General features: G+C 37.6%; 1 pseudogene; it reads left to right on the top strand.

Moving 5' to 3' along the window:
* Positions 1-1,969: 1,969 nt before the first annotated feature.
* Positions 1,970-2,069, top strand: LOC127099208 (uncharacterized; annotated as a pseudogene).
* The last annotated feature ends 4,402 nt before the right edge of the window (positions 2,070-6,471 follow it).

Here is a 6,471-nt window from a genome sequence, read left to right as displayed (position 1 = left end):
AGGGCTTATTCCTTTAAGATCGGTTATGTGGTATCCTAGTGCGGTTGGATATTTTCTTAAGATATGTAGGAGTTTTTCTGTTTCGAGTCTTCCTAGATCTGCATTGACTATCACAGGTCGTTCAAGTTCTAAGTCTAGGAATTCATATCTCAGATTTTTGGGAAGTGTTTTCAAATCAGGGGTTGGTTTGTTAAGACACTGCGTAGGATCTGGTGTTATTGCTAAGCATTGTTTAGATTTGTCTTCTAAAAGATAGTCTGATGATTTGTCTTCTCCTGACTCTGCTTCTTTTATGCATTCATCGATGATATCCATGAAGTAACATGTATCTTCTATTGCAGGTGCTTTCAAGAATTTGGAAAGAATGAATTCAATTTTCTCTTCACCTACTTCGAAGGTGAGTCTTCCTCGTTTTACGTCTATGATTGCACCGGCAGTTGCTAAGAATGGTCTTCCTAGTATAATAGGTGTAGTATCATCTTCTCTAATGTCCATAATTGTGAAGTCAGTGGGAATGTAAAACTGACCTATGCGTACGGGAACGTTTTCAAGGATTCCTACAGGATATTTGATGGAACGATCTGCTAGTTGTACAGACATCTTGGTCGGTCTTAATTCTCCCATTTCCAGTCTCTTACATATGGATAAAGGCATAACGCTAATTCCGGCTCCTAAATCGCATAAGGCTTTGTCGATGACAAATTTTCCTATGTGACAGGGTATAGAGAAGCTACCTGGATCCTTGAGTTTAGGGGGCATGTTTTGGATTATAGCGCTACATTCGGCAGGGAGTGTAACGGTTTCACTATCCTCAAGTTTCCTTTTATTAGAAAGAATTTCTTTTAAGAATTTAGCATATGAGGGCATCTGCGTAATAGCTTCGGTAAATGGAATTGTAACGTTTAATTGCTTAAGGAGATCAACAAATTTTCTGAATTGGCCTACATCTTTGGTTTTAACAAGCCTTTGAGGGTAAGGTATAGGTGGTTTGTAAGGTGGTGGAGGTACATAAGGTTCCTTCTTTTCTAGGGTTTCCTTATTACTCTCTTCCTTTTCCTTAGGTTCACTTTCCTCAGTAGATTTCTTAGGGTTTTGGTTTTCTATCCTTGGATCAGACGGTCCTTCCACTTCCGTTCCACTTCTTAATATAATTGCATGAGCTTGGCTTCTCGGATTAGGTTGGGGCTGTCCAGGGAATGTACCGGTTGGTGCAGCAGTAGGTGCTTGTTGTTGAGCTACTTGAGATATTTGAGTTTCTAACATTTTGTTATGGGTAGCCAAGGCATCTACTTTGCTTGCTAGTTGTTTAAGTTGTTCGCCAGTGTGTATGTTCTGGTTTAAGAAATCTTTATTGGTTTGTTGTTGGGAAGCTATAAAGTTTTCCATCATGATTTCCAAGTTGGATTTTCTAGGGGTATTATTGTTAGGATTTGGTTTCTGATATCCCGGAGGTATAGATGGGGTTTGATTCGGAGACTGTCCAGGTGCGTATAAAGCATTATTACTCTTATATGAGAAGTTTGGATGATTCTTCCAATTTGGGTTATAGGTATTCGAATAGGGGCTTCCTTGAGCATAGTTTACTTGCTCTGTTTGGATTCCAGTCAAGAGTTGACATTCCGCAGGAGTGTGGCCTTGGATTCCACAGACCTCGCAATTCTGAGTTATAGCAACCACGGCGGTTGGTGGTGATACGTTTAAACTTTCAATTTTCTGGACCAAAGCATCCACTTTTGCATTGACGTGATCAAGGTTACTTATCTCGTACATGCCAGTTTTCGGTTGAGGTTTTTCCACTGTTGTTCGTTCGGTTCCCCACTGATAGTGGTTTTGGGCCATGCTCTCGATAAGCTGGTAAGCATCAGCATAAGGTTTGTTCATTAGTGCACCACCTGCAGCGGCGTCTATTGTCAACCTTGTATTGTATAAGAGACCATTATAAAATGTGTGAATTACTAACCAGTCTTCCAAACCATGGTGTGGGCAAAGTCTCATCATGTCTTTGTATCTTTCCCATGCTTCGAAAAGAGACTCGTTGTCTTTTTGTTTAAATCCGTTTATCTGGGCTCTTAACATAGCTGTTTTGCTTGGCGGAAAATATCGGGCAAGAAAAACTTTCTTCAACTCGTTCCATGTGGTGACTGAGTTGGAAGGAAGAGATTGAAGCCATCTTCTAGCGCTATCTCTTAATGAGAAAGGAAAAAGACGAAGTCGAATTGCCTCTGAAGTGACACCATTAGCTTTAACAGTATCAGCATATTGAACAAATACGGATAAATGAAGGTTTGGATCTTCGGTAAGATTTCCAGAGAATTGGTTCTGTTGCACAGCCTGCAACAGTGAAGGTTTAAGTTCAAAGTTGTTTGCTTCGATTGCGGGCGGAGCAATACTTGAATGCGGTTCATCTTGCGATGGAGCGGCGTAATCTCTAAGAGCACGAGCTGGTTCTGCCATCTCGGTTAAAGAAGGAAAAATGTTTTTGATATCAGGAAGGTTTATAGGAGGGAGATTGTTTTCAGCACGATATTCCCGAATTCGTCGTAAGACTCGGAGATATAGTTCGATATCGTTGATTCGTAAATAGAGCGGTTCGCCTTGAGAGCGAGTGCGTGGCATACAAATCAACGAAAGAAAGAATAGAAGGAAAAAGAAACCTTAGTCTCTACAGCGTAACGGAAGAGTTACGATATCGATTGAATAAAAGTCCCCGGCAACGGCGCCAAAAACTTGATCGCTCGACTGTGTGAGTCGAGAATGGGATACAAACTGCAAGTGCACAGTTCTATCGCGTAGTTTTAAAAGATATCGATCCCACAGGGACTTATGAATCGATGTACCGTTATCTAAGGTTACTACGTAAATCTAAGGTGAAAATGTTTGATTGTTTGGGGAAGGGAGCTAAGAGCTAAACTAATATCTAGATTAAATATCAATAAAACGGATATCGGTATGTAGTTCGTCAAAACTAGGGAATCAATTCCTTGTCGGTCTCTCGGTTTTAAAATAAATCGTTTCGACTAACTTTATTGGTTAAAGGTTTTATCTCAAACTCTCGCTCTGTTGAAGAAACCATGATCTTATGTTAATGTTGCTGTCACTTATAATTAAGTCAAAAATCATATTTTGAAAACAATAAAGTTGCAGAAACTCTTTTTAGGAAAATACTGACCGTTTTAAACACCCTTATCTCAAACTTTCGCTCTGTTGACTTAGGTTATACAATTAAATCTAAATGCTTAACTCTCGTCCTCACATTCAATCTTTAAAAATACTTTTTGGAAAAAGGTCAGAATTTAATTAATTCTAAAACTTGCTCTCGCCCTGAGATAGATTTAATGACTAACTTACACTGTCCAGTTAAAACCTCAAACTCTCGCTCTGTTGGTTTCAACTTCTTTATGTCTTTTACTTTTGTAAAAAATCTTGTTATTAAACCTGTAAGTTAAGACCATAAAAAGATTGATTCTAATTTTAAGTTTGAATAGACCGACTTAGTTTTGATCCCTCTTTCTGCTTACTTTACATACCGATACCTAGGCAAATTAGCCAGACATGCTAAATAAATAAGAATCTATATCATGCATAAACAGACTCATTCCAGGCATGCAATGTAAATAAACAGTAGAATAAAGCATAAAAATTAAATAACAATTAAAGAACCTGAATGCGTAATACAATGGTCTTGAACACTCCACCACAAGCCGGTAGGATTTGTTCTTCGATTCTTCAATTAAACAGTAAATTAAATCAAGGAAATAAAAAAACTCGAAAATAACGTAAGGTTAAATCCGGTATAAAGTTGCCCAGTAGTTTCCGGTGTAGAAACTACTACGCGAAAAATATCTAAAAGCTAAGAACGGGGAAAATAAATTGCAAGGGAAAAAGAAAACAAAGCTTGCAAAATAAAATAAATAAAGTGAACGATGCTGGAAAGGAAGAAAAATAGGCAAAGGCGTGAAAAAATAAATTTGGCAGAGCTTCCGCAAGACTGAGCGTGCAAAAACTGTGTGTCTGGAAGTTCCCAATTTGCTGCTATTTATAAGCTGCTGGTGTAACCACTTTTCAAGGGTTTCCGCGTGCATGGTAGTAGGCTTCCGAGGGTTAAGCGTGAGTGGAAGTGGGCTTCAACGTGGTCAGTTGAGTTCCTTGCGCCAAAAATATAGAGGACTGGTGTGACGTTCGTCACACCATGTGTGACGTCCGTCACAAGGCTGCTTCGCGTGACGCTCGTCACGCGTCCTGTGACGTCCGTCACAGGCACAGCATTGGTGACTTGTGCGCTTTGGGCTGGGCTTTGGCCTTTGGTTCCTTTTCTCTCCTTTTTGTTGCTTTTTACCCCTCCTTTTCTTCCCTTTTTCACTTTTGCTTCAAAATGGGTACCTGATATAAATAGAAAAGAAATACTGCATAATATCTGATAAAATGGGATAAATTAGCGTAAATGATAAAATAATTTAATTGAATTAAGTCTTAAAAAGCGATATAATTTCGTGTTATCAAAAATCTCCTCATTACAACAAAATTGTCCCAACCAATTTGGTTAAGCATAAATCAGACACTCTCTCTAATACCTAGGGTTGACATAGTCGGGCCATCAGGGTACTTAGTTAGTTCCATCTCTCTCTGAAATAGAACTTCATAACGCTGCCTTTGGGCCTCGTTTCTGAAAGTTATCTCCATATTATATATGTTATACATCTCTAAATTTAGTAGGAAAGTTAGGTTGGCAAGAATGTAGCCTACAAGGAGATATGCGTCAAGTTAGTATTGATCAATAAAAATATACTGCTTATTATATCGGGGGAAAATAAGATTAGAAAAACCGTGGTTTGCCTCCCACGCAGCGCTTCATTTAATGTCAGTAGCTCAACACAATTTCAAATTGACTAATTTTATGAAAGAGCGGGCATCTCTTTTAGCATTAAACAAGTATCATGATCTATGTTGTCGACACAATGATAGTGTTTAAGTCGCTGCCCATTCACAATGAATGCCTCATTAGATTTATCTATCATCTCAACGACTCCATTTTGGAAAACTTTAATAACCTAAAAAGGTCTAGACTATCTAGAACGAAGTTTGCCTGGAAAAAGTTTTAATCGAGAGTTGAAGAGAAGAACCAATTCATCCTCTTTGAACTCTCTCCTTGGTATACGTTTGTCATGCCACTATTTATTTTGGTCCTTATAGATCTGGGCATTCTCATAGGCATCTAATCCTAATTCTTCTAATTTTTTGATGTCTAATATTCTCTTTTCATATGCGGCACCATAATCCATGTTTAGGAGGGCCTTAATGGCCTAGTAAGATTTATGCTCTAATGATATTTATTGTCACTAATGATGAGTCTAGGCACATCGAATCTAGGGAAGATAATGTTCTTGAAAATTTTAATCATGACTCGTGCGTCATTTGTAGGAGAAGTTAGAACCTCGATCCATTTCGACACATAGTCAACCGCAACGAGTATAAATTTGTATTAGAATGAGGATGGGAAAGGGCCCATAAAATCAATACCCCACACGTCAAAGATTTCCACTTTTAAGATGTTTTTCAATGGCATATTGTCGCATCTAGAAATGTTTCTAGTGCGTTGGCACCGGTCACATTTGATAACTACAGTGTGGACATCTTTCCATAGGCTACGCCAATAGAGGCTAGATTGTAGGATCTTTTCACATGTCTTGGACGTGCTTGTGTGCCCTCCATATGATGCAGCGTGGCAATGGGTTATAATATTATCTATCTCTTATTCAGGGACACATCGATAGAAAATACCATCAGCGTCTCACTTGAATATGAGAGGCTATTCCCAATAATATTGTTATAGGTCATGGAAAAACTTCTTCTTTTGTTGGTAACTTAATTCATGTGGAAGTACTCTGGCCGCTAGGTAGTTGACAAAATCAACATACCATAGGATTTTGGATTGAGCAAATGCGGCTTCCATAATTTCTTTATTTTCAATTCCAGAGTTTCCTTTGTCGTAATGACCATCATTTTAAGAGCATTTAGATGTGTTATTTTCTAACTGGGTGATAATTCAGTCATATGGGAAGTCATCATTGATGGGCACTGTCATACCCCAAAAATTACCCATCATTTTTCCTAAAAAAAAAAAATAAAATAAAAAAAAAATAAATAAAAAAAAAAACGAAAAAAAAAAACGAAAAAAAAAACGAAAAAAAAAAGAAAAAAAAAAAGAAAAAAAAAGAAATTTTTTTTTTTATTAATTAATTAATTAATTAATTAATTAATTAATTAAATAATTAAAATAAATATATAAATAAAATATAACAAATTATTTTGGACTTGGGTCTCCCTCATTTCAAGCCCATTACCCACGAAATTAGTCTATAAATACTGAAGTTTCAGTAGGGGAGTTAGACTTGGAGTTTACACTGGGAGATTCACTGGAGAAAGAAGGAAGAGAAGCAAAACACTCTGAGGTTTCCTTGGAACAAAACCTTG

This window comes from Lathyrus oleraceus, chromosome 6 (genome assembly GCF_024323335.1).
Source record: "Lathyrus oleraceus cultivar Zhongwan6 chromosome 6, CAAS_Psat_ZW6_1.0, whole genome shotgun sequence".
Taxonomy (NCBI): Eukaryota; Viridiplantae; Streptophyta; class Magnoliopsida; order Fabales; family Fabaceae; genus Lathyrus; species Lathyrus oleraceus.
The sequence above is the reverse complement of the archived record's forward strand: the minus strand, read 5'-3'. Positions and strand labels throughout refer to the sequence as shown.